Source organism: Eretmochelys imbricata, chromosome 8 (genome assembly GCF_965152235.1).
Source record: "Eretmochelys imbricata isolate rEreImb1 chromosome 8, rEreImb1.hap1, whole genome shotgun sequence".
Classification (NCBI taxonomy): Eukaryota; Metazoa; Chordata; order Testudines; family Cheloniidae; genus Eretmochelys; species Eretmochelys imbricata.
In genome coordinates this window covers 27,052,719-27,072,415 of record NC_135579.1, presented here as the reverse complement: position 1 = coordinate 27,072,415, position 19,697 = coordinate 27,052,719, and positions in this window count along the sequence as shown.

Below are 19,697 nucleotides of genomic sequence, written 5' to 3'. Positions count from 1 at the left end.
CACAAGTCTCTGTTAGATAGCAGAACCTGAAACCAAATTGATTGAACTATAGTTTTCATAGCAATTGATTTACAACCTGGTTGTGTACCAGCAAACTATACTTTCAATGAAAAAATATATTCGTTGTGCCATACTTATGCACATCTCACTGTAACCAACAATAATTATCCTACATATTTTTTTTTAAAATTTCACTATGGATTAACTATATTAAACACCTCTTCTCCTTTGTAAAAACCTCCAGAGTAGGAGTCACCCAAGATATACACAAGAAAATAGTGAAAATTGTAGTGCTTGTGACAAACTACATTATGTATCATATTCATAGTCATAGAGTTTAACAGTCAGTAGGACATTCTTCTATTTCAGAGTGAAAGTGAATAAATTGTTGTACCAATTTAATGAAACCTAATATGTATCAATATCACGTACGAATTCTGGAACTCCCAACAAAGTATGATCTTTCCAAGACCAAGGGTGAGATTCTGGCTCCTTTGAAATCAATGGCGAAACTCCCATTAACTTTAATGGGGCCAGATTTCCACCCTAAATACCAGTCAATTAAAACAATACAAATTAAGATCTGTATTTCCATATCTAAAAAGACCGAGGGCCAGTGTTTGGTGTCAAAAATTGAGCATATTACATGACAATTTTGAAAAATATTCCATGTAGCTTGGGGGAACCTTTGACTTCAATAAGGTTCTTCATGACACAGGGTTTCTTCAGTGTAGAACAACTGGCAAGATTGAGGATTAAATCTGTATTTACAAACCTGGGGGAAATGGTCTGATATTCAGAGATGCTGAGCATTCACAGTCCTCATTGAGGAAGGGCTCCAGATTGTGTCATAGGCTATGAAGTCTTTGGTACTACCTGTGTACATTGGCAGGTGTTTAATTAGTTGGATTAGCGGAATTTTTTGGAATTTTTTGGAAAGAAATCAACTTTTTCCCCAACTATCTTAGTCAGCATTGTTCTCTAAATTAAGCAAAACTATGCTTTGGAGTATAAAAATAATGTAAGGATTGTAGATAGTTCATACTAACTGCATTCCCTGATGCACAGAAATGTCCATTTCGTATCATTCAGACTTAACTTACTGGAGATTTCAACAAAAAGCATGAAGACGGAAAAGGAATCAGATTTTCCTGTTTGCTTGGATTTTTAAATTATAATTTGCTCCATAAACTGGACAGATACTAAGAATGTCCTTGCAGCAAACAAGTTGTTGTTTAAGGTTCATGTAATCTTCATCTTAATGTCAAAAGATAGTTTGCACAATCTCTCTGAAATGCACACACTGAAATAGTTTTAAATTTAGGACTTGTTGATATTAACTTTCACTGCACTTTAAACTGTTGCCTCAACATCTAGCTGAAGAAGCTAGATTCCTTTTTTCAGTACATGCTAGATTGACTTGGCTGATCATAGCGGACTGAATTATATTTTTGTAAGGCTCTTCAACAGGCAGCCAAATAAATAGCTTTTTCCCTGCTGCATGGCTTACTGTTTGCTTAAGCAAAAATCCAATTTCTGGAGAAGGCTCCACAAGGGCTAAATTCCCTACCGTTTACAAGTGTCCCATTAGAGTAGCTTTCTATATGGAAATAACATTCTAAGACAAGGAGAGAAACACTAGGTCTGAGGTCCACTGTTCCTGATGTCTTTTATTATTTCTTTTTCATTTGGAGAGTAGAGCTGTGCTCCCATGAGAAAGAGAGGGAAGGAGAAAGTAATATTTGAATACAAATGTCTCAAGAAACTGGAGCTTCTTTAAAAGTAAAATCTCTCTCTCTCTCTTTTTGTATGTATCAAGGACAAGGGGAGAACTGACAGATTCAGACTCATGCTGCCTTTCATTAAAAGGCTTTTAATTAGTAATTCAAAACACACACACACACACACTCCCCTTCTACTGGAGAAGTATGTATTAGAGATGTTGGGATTTGGACTTGGTTACTGTTTCCTTTGGTGGAAGCTTTTATTTGAAAAAAATCTCAGTTAGAAGGATTGGGTGAGGTAGACGCCATGCATGGCTTATTAGAGGCTGTGTGCAGAACTACTAGTTACCAGAGTTATCACGTTTCAAGAGGGAGAAAAGAACAAAAGATTTGAATAAAAGTTCACAAACATGCATTTAATTCAGATCTAATAAGACAGGTGTTTTATGTTAGCAGAATTATAATTGACTTTTGAAAACATACTTATTAAGGTTTAACAGCAATTTAATGGACACTGACATCCATCTATTACATAATTAATGCTCAAACATGTTTTAATAATCAATTGGTATTTATTTAACATCACTGTCTACTTAACTCTGCAAGTTACATTTAATTGAATTTTTTCTTCTTTTGAGTTCAAAAAATTGTATTAAAAATAAATGTTAACAAGTACCACACAGCGCTCCGAGCAATGCTAAGATGACATACACGGAGGGAAAAGGGAGCTAAATCAGGGGGTTAATCCTGCTGTCCCCATGCTAGAAAAACCCAGCTGAGTTTAATACTCCCTGCTGTACATGTGTCATGGGATTACAGAGAATTCTCTGGTAGCATGAGTACTTTGACGGACTAGGAAGCACGTGGCCTTCAGAGAGGGCTGCCAGCTCAGGGGCCTATCCCAAAAGGATGTGTTCGGCTGGAATTCAGCTGCCCATTCCTTACATGACTAAGATGTTTTTCCTGGTCATGAAAGTCAGTTTGTACAGAAACTTCCTGATGCAGCACATGTTTGAGAGATATCACAAACCTATTGTGACCTCTGAGCAATATTGCTTTGCTGCCATAGGTGTGTGTGAGAGAGAAAGTGCAAGCAGTGGAGCATTTGCAGTGAGGGATTAGAATGCTTGTTCTTTCAGTTTGTTGTATCTGAGGCTTTTTGAGTGGCAATGACCACAGTTCATGCAAATTATCAAGTTAGGCCAGATCTGCTGGTTGTTTGTGGCAGCCATCTCACTCATAAGAGTGTACAATCAGTAAGAATAAGCTAGGGTGTGCAAAGATGTACAAAACAGGCTATGGTGTCCTTAGTCACCATGAGATGGAAAGGAGAGTGTCAAAACTCTTGAATGAAGCAATTATGAGTACTGGGAGAGTGTGTTTATCTTGTCTGGGGATAGTTATGGGCATGAATATACTGGACATCAAACTTCATTTTTGAGCTCAAGAAGGAAGCCTACTTTAATAATTCTTTAATAATTATTAAAGTTGTATTTTGTCCTTTGCTCAGACAATCACCTATGGAAGTCAGAAATCAAGCTCAAAACTGTGCCCCTGACTCAGCAGTCCAGCTTTATTCAGTAAAGCATGTGCTTGATTTTACATATAAATATGTCTGATTGACTTCAACAGGAGTGGAGCTTAAAGTTAAGCAGGATTAGGTGCTTTGTTAAGATAGATTTAAGCATGTATTTAAACGGTTTGGCTAAACTGGGGACATTGGGGTATGAGTGGGGGATCTGCTGTGTATACAATATCCTTCCCCATAAATATCACAAACCACTTTAAAACACCATTTATGTATGTCATGGGGGGGATAATAGTCTGTTTGACCTGAGTCAGAAGATGAAGCGTGAGTCAAAATCAAGACTCCTACATTTCCTGTTTGGATAGGGTAGTCTAAACTACTTGATTTACTGGGGCCAAAAACTGGATGTCATATGGTGAGCAATGTACATTTCATGTCATATATCCAAAGCTTCTAGAAATATATTCAGACCTGTTTGGGTAGAGAATGTGCACTTGGAAGCTCACCAGAACAGGATGTACTTTGCATCTCAAATAATGCAGGAGTAGCCATTCTTTCAGCTTCCTGCTTCTGTTTTAGCCAAAATCAGGATGTGCAGAGTGGTGTGTGTGTAGAAATTAACTGAACTTTTCAAGCCTTAAAAATGATTTGACTCAATTTAAATCAGTTATTGTATCCAAACTGATACTATCTCTGCTAATAGAAGCAATAGCCACCACCACCACTGATATATGCATGCAGTTGGATTTGCCCATATCTGGAAGTAGCAATAGTGACCTTCATTCAAGATACCCTGCAACTTTAGATCAAATCCTGCTTATTTTATCTGCTTGCTCAAGCCACTTGGACTGCACATGCCAGTAAGGCAAAAAGATTTGCCCCTAGAAATACTGAACTCTATCTGATGGATGTCCTTGACAAATTTCTATCAGGCTAATTAGATTCTACCTCTCAAAGAAGTCACCTGCTATTTCATCTGGTTACAGTGTTATTTTTCACTTCCTGTTTTAATCTGTTTTGTTGTCAAAGAAGTGTATCATTTATGGAATGGTTAACAAACTGTGTATATAATGGCAGGAAAGCACTTGGGGACCATTCAAGATGTAAGTCACAAAAATATGATGAGATATAATGATAAACTATTATACTAATATAAGATGATGATGTTATTACTGTGGCAGCTCAGAAACTAACCTCAGCAAGTCTTTTCCAGTAAGACCAATAAAAAAGATCATTTTCTAGGAAAGTGTGCATGAGCCCTGGTTTGAAAGGTTTGAAGTCTTAGTTCAGTAACACGCATAAGCACATATTTAGCTTATCTTTCATTGACTCTAATAATATTTGAAAGAATTCAGACCCTTTCTAATCAGTTTGGCTCATCTCCGCTATGAATAGGATTGTTTTAATTCTTTTACATTTGAATCAGATTCAGACTTTAATAATTTTATTTTTAAAAACTTTGAAATAACTCTTAAAATATATATATTTTGTTAAAAAAATAGTGCTCTGAAATGGCACACATTACTGCAGAGTCCTGAAACTTATGGGTAAGGCAGTACTAATAGACAATTAATTGCATTAATCTTGTTTAAAGAACTTACCACAGCATCTCCTTCTCTGCAATTACATTCTGTAAAAGAGCTAAATTTTGATTCAAAAGGATTTTTTTTAAAGTTTTAATAATTATTTTTTGAATGCAAAGTCTCTTAACTACCTTGGAGAAAACATAATTCTCTTTTAAAATATTACAAAAGCTTAAATGTGCATAAATTTTTCTAGAAAGTATCATTAATTAAAAAAAACACCTAAACAACCTCTCTTGAAAGGGTTCAACCATGATGTACTTAATATTAGAATTTCCTGGCAAGCCTAATGAATTGATATAAAGTTGTTCCATATAATTACACATCTCAGTGGTACTGCTGTTGAATAAAGAGTTCAAATTGCCTTTGGATATCCTAGGAGTGTTATCAACTTACTGTAGTTAAAGTAACAAGTGAACTAACTTATTTGGAAAAATACTAATAACTCCTGGCAACAGTGCAGTATAAGACACCTGCTGCTATGTCTTCATTCTGAGCTAAATTAAATCCCAATTCCTGAAATAAATTTGATATGTTTTAAAGGACTTTTAATGGAGTTTTTTGTCCATGTAAAATATCCTTGATTTGTTTAACTGTGAAATAGATAGTTTTGAGCCATATATCATTAACATTTTATTCAATTGCCAGAATAAAGAAAGAGAAACCTAATTTTCTGGACAACCAAGGTTAGTACAATTGAAAGTGTTGAGGATTATTTTTATTTATTTATTTTTGAGCAATGACTGCAGTAGGAATATGTGACAACAGTGTTTTAGAGGTGAGAATCAAAATGTGTGAATAACTGCAGATTATGCAGCATTACTAAACATCTATTATCATTTTCACCAGCATAGTCTTGCAGAACTCTTGGTGGTTAGTAACTATAGGCTCATAAATCTTCAGCTAGAGCTCATGTGACTCCATTGAAGCTGAATGACCCAGCTGTTCCCTAGTGTGGAGACATCCACTGAAGTCAATAGAATTACATCATCAATGAATTTGGCTTAGTGGGGATGAATGGGGTGTCCATCAAGGGACAATTTACCCATAAATTAGTTAGTGCCATTTTTGTCCTATTAAAATTGATGACCTATTGTATAGTTGGATGTCAACAGCCCAACATGATATATCATACTGGGGAAATTGGAAAAGAGATATTTATTAGAACAATTTTCAGGATTTGGACCCATTTTGCCCACAACACAACTTTTGATGTGCTGCCCCCAAGAAACTGATAATATCAGAACACACTTGTAGTGACATTCACTGAACCCTAGAAGGCCTTTTAAACCTCATGATTCCCCTCCACTTTGTGGTAGGAACTATGCCGCTGAACCGCATGAGTAATGCAGAAAGATTCTTTCCCAACCTTGAATAGATCAAGTACAGAGTAGTACATGAAGACGTGCTACTGAGTGAAAACTTGGACCCACTGAAGTTGAAGTTGGATTTCACCCACTGAATCCATGTTTTTTGAGTATCTACTCAGACAAAACTACCACACAGAGGGGTAGTAGTCACTAATGCTGCCTATCAGCTGGTATGACATCCATGGAAGGCCTGTGCTCATGTGCTGAAGGGGTAACGTTCATCCCTGCTTAGTCACCTGCACAAATTCCAAAGGTGATGAACAAGTTGGTGAATTAGAAGTTAGATCTTTTTCACCCTAACAGACTCCCTTCCCCTCAGTCACAGCCACTTAGCACTATTTCAACTCGCTAACATATGAGTATGTGGAAGAGGGGTCTACGTTCATGCAATTTACATGATGAAGAGCTAAAAGAATGTATAAGAAGGTGTAAGTTAAAGCAGGGTTAGGGGTTTGCTCCTTTCTTATAGACCCTCAATTTAAGAGCCACACCATTAGAAATGGTCAGAAACATTGTGAAAAATTTGTCAATTCCCTCCCCCAATTTTGGGGGTCAAAATCTAAAACTGACTGAAGTTGGAGGTGGGGCAAAGGGGACACACAAGCTCTGTGGCTTCGTTTGAAAAACATGAAAATCATTGTGAAAATTTTTGACAGAAAATTGAATTTTGGAAAAATTTTACTGGGCCTATACACCATTTTAAATTACAAAGTCAGCGACGTGGCTGACAAAATTCAGGAAGCACAACTTCACTGGTATGGATACATACAGAGAATGAATGAAGAGGACCCAGTGAAGATATCATAGCAGGAGAGGGTATTAGGGGAAAAAACGCTGCCAAAAGCCAAAGGAAATGATGGATTGACTGCATCAAAGAATACAGTTAGCAGGTGGATCTTGGTGCTGCCTTGGACAAATGAAGATGGAGGATATTTGCCTGATTACCCAACCCCAGATGATGGGCTAAACACCTAGATGCTTGGCTACCTATGCAAAGCTCATCCAAAATTATCCAGGCCTCTGAGAAGTTTGTCTGGTAGTCTCATGAGAGAAATATTTTTGGTAGTATTTCTAGTTTTGGATCATGTTGTTTAACAAATTACTTGTATGGTAGTTCAAGTTCCCCAAGTTAATCTACCCTAAAGATAAAACTAGCACTTTTCCAATGCGAAAAAGATAGCAAGCTGAAATCTTATATTGTGTTAGGACTCTTCAACTAAAAGCAACTGATATTTAAAAGTTAGTAAAGTTTATTTACTTTCTCTAGTACTATAAGACTCCAATACAGAACATTGGAATGGATGCTGGTCCTACTGAACTCAATGAGAGTTTTGCTTTTGACTTCAATAGAACCAGGATTCCTTCCCTCGCCCCCTTTCCCCCTTTATTTTGGAACCAGAATGTGACTTTTGATGAACATAGACACACATATATATAGGGGAATAAAGACACACATACACCTGAACATTCATATGACTGGAAGTCTGAAAATTGCCTAAAAAGTGAATTTTGGGCATTCTGTTTTTGGACAACTGGAAGTGTTTGTGTTCTCTACACTGTGAAGGGGAATGGCATGTATTCCTCACTCCAAAGCATGGCAGAGCTTTAAATGTTAAAATGTGCAGGCTTTTAAAGTTTCCATAAAATGAAGCTAAACAAATGCAGACATTTCTGTTAGAACAGCCTGTTTAAGTTTGTCTAAGGTTTATAACTCAGGTTTGAAAACATTGTTCATATAGTAACTAGGAATAGAAAGTCTCAGCCTGAGATGATGATGGTGATGATGATTTTTTTTATTATGATGGGAATGACAAAATCATGGCTAAATCATGACACAGGAAATTTTAAAAAAATCCCCGGTTTTAATTCCTAGCTGTGCTACAAACTTTCTTTGTGACCCTGAACATGTTATTTAACCTCTCTGTGATTCAATTTCTCCTCTATAGTATGGTGATAACAAAACTTCCCCTATCTCACAGAAGTATTGTGGTGTTTACATTGAATGCTTTGATATCCTTGGATAGACATATTGCCTACAGCGCAAAGCACAGTGTCATAGCAATAATAAATAATATTAATAGTAAAATCTATAATTTTCAAATGTTTTTGAGTAACTCAAAATTATCACAATTTTTTACACTCAAAAGCTGTTAAACACAAATTCCAGTTGCTTAGCCTATTACATGAATAAATCTTTGTTTTGATATTATACAAAAGTTTTGAAACTGACTTGCCTGCAGTGCATCATTTAATGTGTGTGTATTATGTTACATATTATACACACACTATGCACACATTCTAATTGCTTGATTAAACCACAGGATGTCACCTAATCAGTTTTCTTATTGTGGTTCATAATGTCTTACCCTTGAAGGACATGGTATGTTATACTTTTGACCATGAATCTCCTGTCCTTTGCCGGTTCGTTTCAACCTTTAATGGTCTTACAGTAGCTTTGGAGTACATGAAATTGGAAATGAACAAAAGGAGGAAAATCCCTCTGCCCATTCTTGACACCTGCTCTCAAGGTTACAGGTGACAAAACCCCACTTATTGTAGGTAAGACTTTGAAACCAATACTCTACTGTGTATTTTGAGAGTGTTTTGTGATGCATAACATGCAACCAATGCACCCATCTGACAATGTAGAAAATCCACAGGAAGGAAGGAGGGAAGGAAGGAAGGAAGGAAGGAAGACAGTAAAAGCTATGTGCATGCAAGTCAGTTATTTTTGAACAGGTTCACAAGTAGTTTCCTGATCAGACTGACACTGTCATTGAACTATAAAGCCCCTTGTCTCCCAAGTTCAAAGGTGTTTTTTAAATTGTGTATGTGTAAGAAGACAGATACTAGATGGTGAAGTTGTTTGATTTTGTCAGGGGGTGAATTAAAAATATTTTCAAAGATCTTGCTGTTACTTTTTAAATACCATTTTTCTTGGCTGATTAATGAAGAAATTTTGAAACCATTTAATCTATCTAGGGATGTGAGCGTTAGTTTTCATTTTTCAAGGCTGATTACTAAAGAACTTCTAAAGCAGTCTAATCTGTTCAGGGATGTTAAATAAATACGTCAGCATTCATTTGTATATGAATGTGTTGCGTCTGCCAGAGCTAAACTAGAGGAATGCTGAAATAAATAGGATTCAGAAGTATCTCTCTCTATTTGCTCAAGAGCTAAGAAAATGTCAATACGCTTCATATTATATGGAAGCTTCAAACTCCTTACTAAGATGAACGTGTTTCAGATTGAAGGTTTTAGTAGCTTTAGCGTGCAGTTTATAGTCTGGCATTCTGCCACATTGTGGTCTATAACCTTGTAGCTCACTATTATGCAAGTAACAATTTGGCAAGGAGACCAGAGTGCTTAGATTTTCTCTAAGGACAATCATACGTTTCAAACTTCTTACACCAAATTATATTTGACATTTAATTTGAACCCAACTTATCTTGAAAAATAATTTTAAAACCTCTTGTGTAATGCTGCTAATAAGCCAAGTGTGTTTCATTTTAATTTTGAATTTTTTCATTTATTTTCATATGTAGTTATATGGACAGCATATATTTCATTTGGACAGAGAAAAATACAAATATATATGGAACATTTAAAGCATCAAGGTAAGGGTTGCCGAATATAAAATTAAATAAAGATGATAATCAGTTGCAAAAATGTTAAAATTCATACATGCATCTCCCATTAATTAATTCTTACAAAACAAGACTGACAAGTACACATGCATTCAACCATGTTGTACAGGGAATTAATAGTGGAGAATGACATATGAAACATAATCATGTTCAGAAGTTGGTAATTAATCTAGGAAAGGTCAGTTCTAAAATGCTTGCTTCCTTTCAGACCTCTTAAATTTAGCAAACAGAGGTCAGAATCACATTTATGACAGAGCACATTTAAATGAAATCTGAGATATGGCTGGGATGAAGGTTGACATCGACCTATTCTACACTGCTAGAGCAATCCCTCCTTTCAGAAACAGGCTGAACTGTAGACCTGAATGCTTTCTAACTGACAAGATCCCAAAACTATGTGTTCATTATTCACATTCTGTTAAACATGAGTGATATTTTGATACCCCTGCAGTTTTGTAACCCTTTTAAACAAAAGGTCCTGATGTAAAGCTCTTTGATATAAGCAAAAAGACTTCCACTGACTTCATAGGGCTTTAGATTAGGCCTTATATTATCTTATTCAGTACCATATTGATAAGTTATATAATGAAGCATTGCTGGACATTCCATTTAGTTTATAATGTAACAAAATGAGATGCTGAGATGGATGACACAAGGAGATGCCAATGACTTGGGGAGCAAGTTACCTTTATTTGAAAATGTTTGCTTTTCACTAGTAAAAGGTAGAGTTTAGGAGCAGGCATTTTGCTTTTTGCCCCCCTGAATCTCATATTAGTGTTGAGAACTGAAAAGCTGTAGAAAAAAAGTGTGCAAACTGTAAAGATTTACTCAGGTAAATTCAGAAGACGTTTGGTATCTACACAGACAGGGCCTGCAACTTCTCCCACTGCAAATAATGCCAGAGGATTGGCCTCCTGGGTTCCATGTTTCGGCTTTTATTGTGAAAAGGTAACCATTTTGATGGACCATAAGGGAACTGCTGCTACTGAAAGTTAAGGAATGTCTGAGAGACAATAATTGCTTGTGCATCTGCATGAAAAGCATTACTTGCAAAGAAAGACAGGCAAAACTTTTGCATTAAAAATAAATAAATGAATTTTAGTGTGTAATTCAATAGCTTGGTCAGCTACATGTTCTTATTATCCTCAGAACAGTTACACTGCAGGGAGAAGTGGTGAAGCATTCCAGAGACATCTCTGAAAGTGTTGCTCAACCCTGTGGGATCTCTTCTGGGAATAAGAGTCCTTGGCCATGCTGCTGAGATTACTAACAATGGATTGGTGCCAGTGTTGTAGTGCGTTGGTGTAAGGAATACCAGTCCACTGGGAACTGGACAAAGATAATCAGATTAATTTAATATAGGCCACAAAATAGCATCAAGGCGATTGTATTTTATAGTCTACAGTTTTGGATTTTAATTGGGAGCCAAAGATTAAAGGTTCTATTATCCTACTATCAATCCCCTGAGCCACTTGTTACCCTTGAACATTTTATTTGCATAAAGAAAAGAAGAAACACCCTTTCATCAATGTACTTTCTTGTATTTTCACTATAAACAAAAGAATGTTTTCACTAGCCAAATTGCTTGTGGCTTCATGAAGAGGAAATGTGAACTCCAGTAGAATAAAGAGATGTACGACAAACAGAAAATCCTGTTTATTGCAGAATGCTTTTGGCCAGCTGAATCAATTCTGGAGATAGTGCAATTTAAAATTGTAAACTCTTCAAAGCAGGAACTATCTTCTGCTATCTGTTTATACAGCACCCAGCAACACAATGGAGTCCCAATCTTGAAAACTTCTCTACCAGTTTGGACCTTTCAGATTTTTCATTTCTAGAAAGGGCAAGAATGTCCAGTGTCAGAAATCTTTTTAATGAGAAAAATGGTATTGATTTCACAAGCTCGTATATCCCACTAGTTGAGGAGTATAGGATCTTAGCTGCTATCAGTTCTCCAGTAGATACTGTAGTTTGGCACACTGTTATCAGCACAAAATTTGCCTTGTCTTCTCTGTGCTTGGCCACATATTCTGTTGTTCCAGGAGTATTTAAGCATGTAATAAATTGAGTTCCAATGAGCTGGAACCTCCCGCTTCAGCTGATTTTCAGCAAATTGTTTTCCAGCTGCAGCTTCGGTAGGATTTTTCCTAGTATTGAAAGGAGGACTGTAGCAGACACACATTTTATATGTCAACTCTAAAATAATTTTAATTGCTTAGTTATTAGCCACTAAGTCGGTGAAGAGCAAATCTAAAGTGGGCTGAAATCACCCTACAAGCACAGCAACTTCTATAGTTTTATTTTATTGGCACAAAGCCTGCTATGAATAAATGCAATCTCTCTCTCTCTCTCTCTCTCTCTCTCACACACACACACACACACACATACACACACTCTTATGTTAAAAGAATGTTAAGGTTGCAAAGTCAAGGACTCGAAAGCTAGGACATGTCAGAATTAAGATTGCCTTAATTCACTACCCACTTGTGAGCACGCATTGCGATACAGTCTTTAGTTTTCTCCACTAGACCTCTGCATGTGTGAAATTCCCAAAGGCTTATTTTTCAGATTTTTTGTCCAATCTGTCTTTTCCAACTCCTCCACTCTGGTGGCACTACCAGCTCCATTATAATCAAATAGTAATAATAGCAACCAGGGAACACAGAACAATTATTTTAATTCTCCATCCACAGTATATTTTTTTTACAACGGTCACCTCTCCAATATTTTTATGGAAAATGCTGCAAGCTTTCCTTTGAATGTGTTGCACTTTCTAAACATAGCATTGTCCTGCCCCGTGGTGTTTTACTAAGCTGGTGAGTTGAATTCAGAACCCTTTTCACATTGGCTAAAAGCTGCACCCTGGCACCCAACCAAAGCAGTTAACTTATTTACTTGGGAGATGAGCAGAAGGTTAGAAGAGGGTGCTATTTACTTCCTGAATCATAGAATGGATTCACACATGCCCTGTGGATACTGCTTCATCCCTGGCTCTGTCCTGATCCCTTAAGGTTGTCACACAGAGCAGGATTTGGCACCATGCAGACAGTGAGCATCACCTGAGTGCTCACATACAGCACCATCACAGCACATCAAAACCGTGTTGAGAGGTTCTTCATGGTCACAGGGAGGGCACTGGGTTTGCCCTGTTATGCACCACTCTGATATTTTTACTGTACTATATTCCAATATTATAAACTTTGCTCAGATGAAGTTAAATTCTTGGGCATATATCAGGTTGTGAGCACTTTTAGGGACATTACACATACCTCAAATATCAGAAACCCAGGGAACAAAGAGCTATGGTTGCACTTCTCAACAAGGTCCCCAAACTAGATTATTCCTACCTCCACAGGAATGTCCTCAGAATAATCAAACTCATACTATCCCTGTCAAAGACTTATTTTACTACTGATCATAGAGACTAAAAGCCCTTACTCTTAATTATATGTTGGTTGTGGGGAAACCTATAGGGGGAGGATGGGCTTTGTTTGAGTGGCGGTGGGAGTAGACATGCTAGAGATGAGTGGATATGTAGAAGGGTATGCAGAGTGAATGGAGTTTGGGAAGACTGGGGATTGAGCTGTGATGTGCAGGAGACCTAGTGAACGATCAGGAAAGACTAGACCTATGCAGGAGCCTGGGGGGAGCAAGAGCCCATTGCCACTGTGCTAAAGTATTGGCACATTCAGTGCTTCTCACAACATGGCTGTGTTGGCTCTTTGGTACGCTGCCTTAACAGTACCATGGCTAGTCATTGATATACTAATACTTTAGCCCAAGGACACCTGGCTTCTCCAACACTGCTACTTTGGTGCACTAACATACTGAGGACCTGCACAAGCCATGCCCACATATCCCTCTTAATTTCTTCCATCCCAGATGTTCCCAGACAAACTTACTAAATACCTTATTAACTGTTGATAGGTGAGTTTACTGTACAAAATTATAGTCCTGGGCATTAGATCTCTGATGGAGAAACAAAATGAAGTAAGTTTTATCTTTCTCCCTCTTTTAGCATTTTTGCTAGAAATTGGCAACATTTTTGATCTATAATCACCACTGTATTTTTAGGGTGTCATAACTAAAGAACTCTCATTATATTCACCTCAAATTTTGTTCTAAAATTTGACTCGATCCACATCTAAGTGTATTTCAGAGGAGTGACAAAATTGGGATTATACTGGAAAGTTACTCCCAACTACAGGTGGCCAATTTTTTTTCATCCAAATCTTGATTTGTATGAAAAATACAGATTTGGCAACACCAACATGTTTCATGAATTTGTGTTGATTTTGCCTAATTGTTTCCAAGCCCAACCCCCATCCTCCAAAAAATCTAAATGAAGTGGTTTGTTTCAAAATGAAGCATTTCAATCTTTTAGTCTGAAACAACTTAACATCAACACTTAAAAATGGTCAACTCAAATTATTTTTAATTTGTTGAAACAAAATATTTTCTTCAATGCAAAATTATTTTACTACTTTTAGATTTACTGAATTTTTCTAAAAAAATCATTTCGGTATGACCTGAAACACTTTTTTTTGTACTTTTTAAAATTGCCAACAAACTAAAAGACCCATTATTTGACCAACTCTAGTTCCAGTCTTAATTATGGAGTGACTGCTGATGCTCTATAATGCGTATGAAAAGCGCATTTATAAATGGAAAGCGAGTCAGGTAAGTGGATTTTTCGAACAACTAATAACATATTTTTGAAAGATTTGTATTTTTAAAAAGGAAGAATATTCAAGCATTAATTGACCTACAAATGCTTCAAAACTCCAGTGACTGGCAATCTGAATAATAAGGAATATTTTTATTGGGCAGTTTCAGTAAGTGCCAATTGACTTTCCTCAGGCAATAATCTAGCTGAAGCAGATTTCATGTTTATTTTAAATATCAGCTTTCTTTCAGTTTCATCATGTGTGAAGCTGGTTATTTAGACACTTCCATATTAATATTAATGTGGGCAAGAATAAGAAGAAACTTGTGATGATTTATGAAAGGTGTTAAAGGTATTCCCTCCAAGGGCTTGATCTTGCAATGTGCTGGTGTGGAGTGCTGCACACGTATACACAAGTTTATGAGCAGCACAGGGAACACAGCCCTGTATTAATGAGAGTGCTGCTTTATGACTAATACAGTACTCCTCTCTAGGAGGAGGCTTAAGGCCAAAGCGGGGGGGGGGCTTATAGCTAAGCACCTTATTTACATGTAGAAGGTTACACTTAAATCTATGTCTCAGACACGTCCATGCTTTTCCAACACCTTGCCCTATCACTACAAAAGGTTTTTTTTCTCTCCTGCTGGTAACAGCTCACCTTAACTGATCACTCTCGTTATAGTGTATATGGTAACACCTATTGTTTCATGTTCTCTGTGTATATAAAATCGTCCTACTGTATTTTCCACTGCATGCATCCGATGAAGTGAGCTGTAGCCCACGAAAGCTTATGCTCAAATAAATTTGTTAGTCTCTAAGGTGCCACAAGTACTCCTGTTCTTTTTTCCCATTTTTGTTACCCTGAAATTTTGAGAGTAGAATAATGGGCACACAGGGATATTAAGGCATATGCTTAACACAAAAACTTATTTGTGGCATTGTGCAACACCCCTGCACTTTTTGCTCCGCACTGAGGAAGGAGTTGCTGGTTTAAAGCCAAAAGCTCTCTTCCTCCACTCTATCCACACCACCTCTTCTTTAAAAAAAACAAATCCATATTCTATAAAAGACGTAGGTTTTATTATTAATTATTATTATTATGCAGAAATGTACGCCAACACTGTACTGTAAGCTATACTGTGCTGAGTCCATTATTGTAGAATATTGAAGTAAATGTATATAGGGGTTAGTTTCACCTCTTCCTGATCATCTTTTCAATCATTCAACACTTTCTGTTTAGCTGTGTCAATCCCTTTTATCTCTGGTGGTGTTTCCCTTCTCAGAAGTACACACTCTGACCAGCAATCATCCATCTATCTTGTCTTGAGTGACATTTGTGTGTCAGGCAATGCAAGTGGTGTAGACCATTACAGTCTGTAACGATCACTGTGCCTGATGGGCACCAGTAAATGCCTGAAAACAGTAACAAAAGATGGTGGTTTTAATACTTCACCTTTGATGATTTGGGTAATAGGAAAGACAGAAATGCCAGATTTCATGTTCCACTGATAGTGTTTATGTTTGAAACTGTATGGGTTGTTCAGATTATAACAACACTTCTACTAAAGCTATCATTGACTTTTAAGTAAATTGGAGTCAGGAGACCCAATTGACTCATACTGCAGGTGTGAATTTTTGATTATGGCAAATATGTTCTTGGCTTACTACTAGAGTCTTTACAGTAATGCATAATTTTTGAATACTAGAAAATCTTCTTTTATTATGGCAGCATTTGCTAATGCCATTTTAACTAAGAGTCTGTGAGCACTTCTATTATAAAATCCATTTTTCAAAGGTTTATAACTTGGCTATAAAATTCACTCTTGGCTGAAATTTGGCATGCCAACTCTCCACCTTAGGAGTAAGTTTAGTTTTATAAAGTAGTCATATTATAGGATATAGGGATGTAACTTGTGTGATCCTCCAGGAAATTATCCGTTTCAGAAAACTGTGTGCATGTTACTGCCTCCCAAAACACAATTTTAAAAACTATTATTAATATGAAGTTTTGCAAGCCAAAATTATTTCACCCTGATCAGTTTTGATTCAACAGACAGGTTTAGCCAGTGGAATTTTAAGCATTTCACAAACTTCTGCATGACTTCCATTAGACTAGCTGTTTCAGTACAGTGTACTTGTACCCAAATGGGTCAATTTTTCACATCATAAAGATAGGAAAAAAATCATATTTCTGGGCATTTTAAATGCAAAAACAAAAACTTGAAATCCAATGTGTGTCATTTTGTATGAAAAAACGAAAATGAGAAACAATTTTCCTGTGAAATTCCATGAAAAAAAAATTGTGTATTTAACACAGCTTTAGTATTTAAAAAAATTGTTTAAAAATGGACTGCAACCTATGATGTCCAAGAAGGTACATTTCCTTACTGAGCAGCTCTGGCCCAAGGGGAGAGCGGGACAGGAGAGCTTACTTTGGGTAAAAGTGAAAATTAGTGATGCTAGAATTAAGATTTAATTATATCTTCTGTATTATCACTGATGATACCTGAAAAAATAAGTTAGACCAACAAAGGCTTAAAGATATCACTCTTTAAAAATAAAATTACTGTAAAATCTGGCGACTGAAGTTTAAATTTAATTTTTCCTTCATACACTCACACAAAGTAATAGCACATACTGAATGATACAATTTGTGAAAGGTGTGGTCAGATCTTTATCTAACTTATTGCTTTGCTTCTGAACTATGGTGAAGGATTTTAGAGAATTAGCCTGTCTCCTTCCCATGTCAGTGAGTGTCCCGAATATAGTACTTGTGTTAATTTGTTTTCATTATTTACTAATTCTGCATGTCTTCGTGTACAACAAAAATGTTTGAAAGCATGCTCATGAAATACATTGGGGCATATGGAAAAGCCTGGCTACTACCTGGCATTAAAACAACTGGAGATATATTTTATGAGGGTTCTTTTCTGCGATGAGGTGCTGTAGTCAGAGTCTTCAAAAATGGATGATACTAACTGTGAAGGAAAATCATACAGTCTGATGCATCTTCCACATTCCCTTGGCTTATTGCTACTGGACATGACTGCATCAGGACATTAAGAGCTATGCTGTGACATTTTAGAAGCCAAAGCTGTGTTGTGAAAAAAGGATAGATGGAGAAGTAACATACCGATGGCAATCCTCAGAGACATTCGACCTACTCATGGGATAAGGAAACAAAAAGACTGTGTTGGGGGAGTGCTGAGGAGCCGTCCCTACAACTCCTTTTTGGAGTGGCAAAATGTGCTTACCCCAGTCCAACCCCATGCTCTCAGACGGTGTGGAAGGTTGCCAGGCTCTGATTGCCCCTAACCCAACCCATCCTGACATACCCTTTGAGCTGATGGACACCACTAGTAGTACAGTAATTCCCTAGTGCTAGTGCGCAGGGCTTGCCAATGTGATGGCAATTATCTGGGCCAACACCAAGGACTGAACTGGGGACTCTCCAGGGACGAAAACATGAGTAGCCATACCTTCAGATAAGGAGCCAGACTCCAAGAAAGGATTGTTCCACAAGGTTGCATGGCAAGGTGTAGGCTAATGGCAAAGAAATACAATCCATATTTTAGGCTTCTGTAATAAATTGGCTACTTGTTACCAGTGAATGACTAATATAATATCTGATATTCTGAGCCATAATATTAAGTGGTCACCACGGATGGGTGATTGTGTGTGATTCTGGAGAGCTGACAGGTGTTTCTAAAGTTAGTTGGAAGTGACTCACTGTAGATGTTTCGTTATAAGATGCTGTAAATCACACAAAGATGGACTACAAGCCATCAGGAACAGTATCCCAGATAATGTCATGGCAAACCTGGTGGCTGAACTTTGTAACTTTGTCCTCACCCATAACTATTTCACATTTGGGGACAATGTATACCTCCAAATCAGTAGCACTGCTATGGGTACCCGCATGGCCCCACAGTATGCCAACATTTCTATGTTTGACTTAGAACAACGCTTCCTCAGCTCTCGTCCCCTAATGCCCCTACTCTACTTGCGCTACATTGATGACACCTTCATCATCGGGACCCATGGAAAAGAAGTCCTTGAGGAATTCCACCGTGATTTCAACAATTTCCATCCCACCATCAACCTCAGACTGGACCAGTCTGCACAAGACATCCACTTCCTGGACAATACGGTGCTAATAAGTGATGGTCACATAAACACCACCCGATACCGGAAACCTACTGACCGCTATGCCTACCTACATGCCTCCAGCTTTCATCCAGACCACACCACATGATCCATTGTCTACAGCCAAGCTCTATGATACAACCACATTTGCTCTAACCCCTCAGACAGAGACAAACACCTACAAGATCTCTATCAAGCGTTCTTACAACTACAATACCCACCTGCTGAAGTGAAGAAACAGATTGACAGAGCCAGAAGAGTACCCAGAAGTTACTTACTACAGGACAGGCCCAACAAAGAAAATAACAGAACACCACTAGCTATTACCTTCGGACCCCAACTAAAACTTCTCCAACGCATCATCAAGGATCTACAACCTATCCTGAAGGATGACCTATCACTCTCACAGATCTTGGGAGACAGGTCAGTCCTTCTTATAGACAGCCCCCCAACCTGAAGCAAATACTCACCAGCAACCACACACCACGCAACAAAAACACTAACGCAGGAACCTATCCTTCAACAAAGCCCGTTGCCAACTGTGTCCACATATGTCTTCAGGGGACACCATCATAGGGCCTAATCACATCAGCCACACTATCAGAGGCTCGTTCACCTGCGCATCCACCAATGTGATATATGCCATCATGTGCCAGCAATGCCCCTCTGCCTTGTACATTGGCCAAACTGGACTGTCTCTGTGTAAAAGAATAAATGGACACAAATCAGACTTCAAGAATTATAACTTTCAAAAACCAGTCGGAGAACACTTCAATCTCTTTGGTCACTTGATTACAGACCTAAAAGCGGCAATTCTTCAACAAAAAAACTTCAGAAACAGACTCCAACGAGAGACTGCTGAATTGGAATTAATTTGCAAACTGGATACAACTAACTTAGGCTTGAATAAAGACTGGGAGTGGATGTGTCATTGCAAAAAGTAAAATTATTTCCCCATGTTTATCCCCGCCCTGCCACTGTTCCTCACACATTCTTGTCAACTGTTGGAAATGGCCCACCTTGATTATCACTA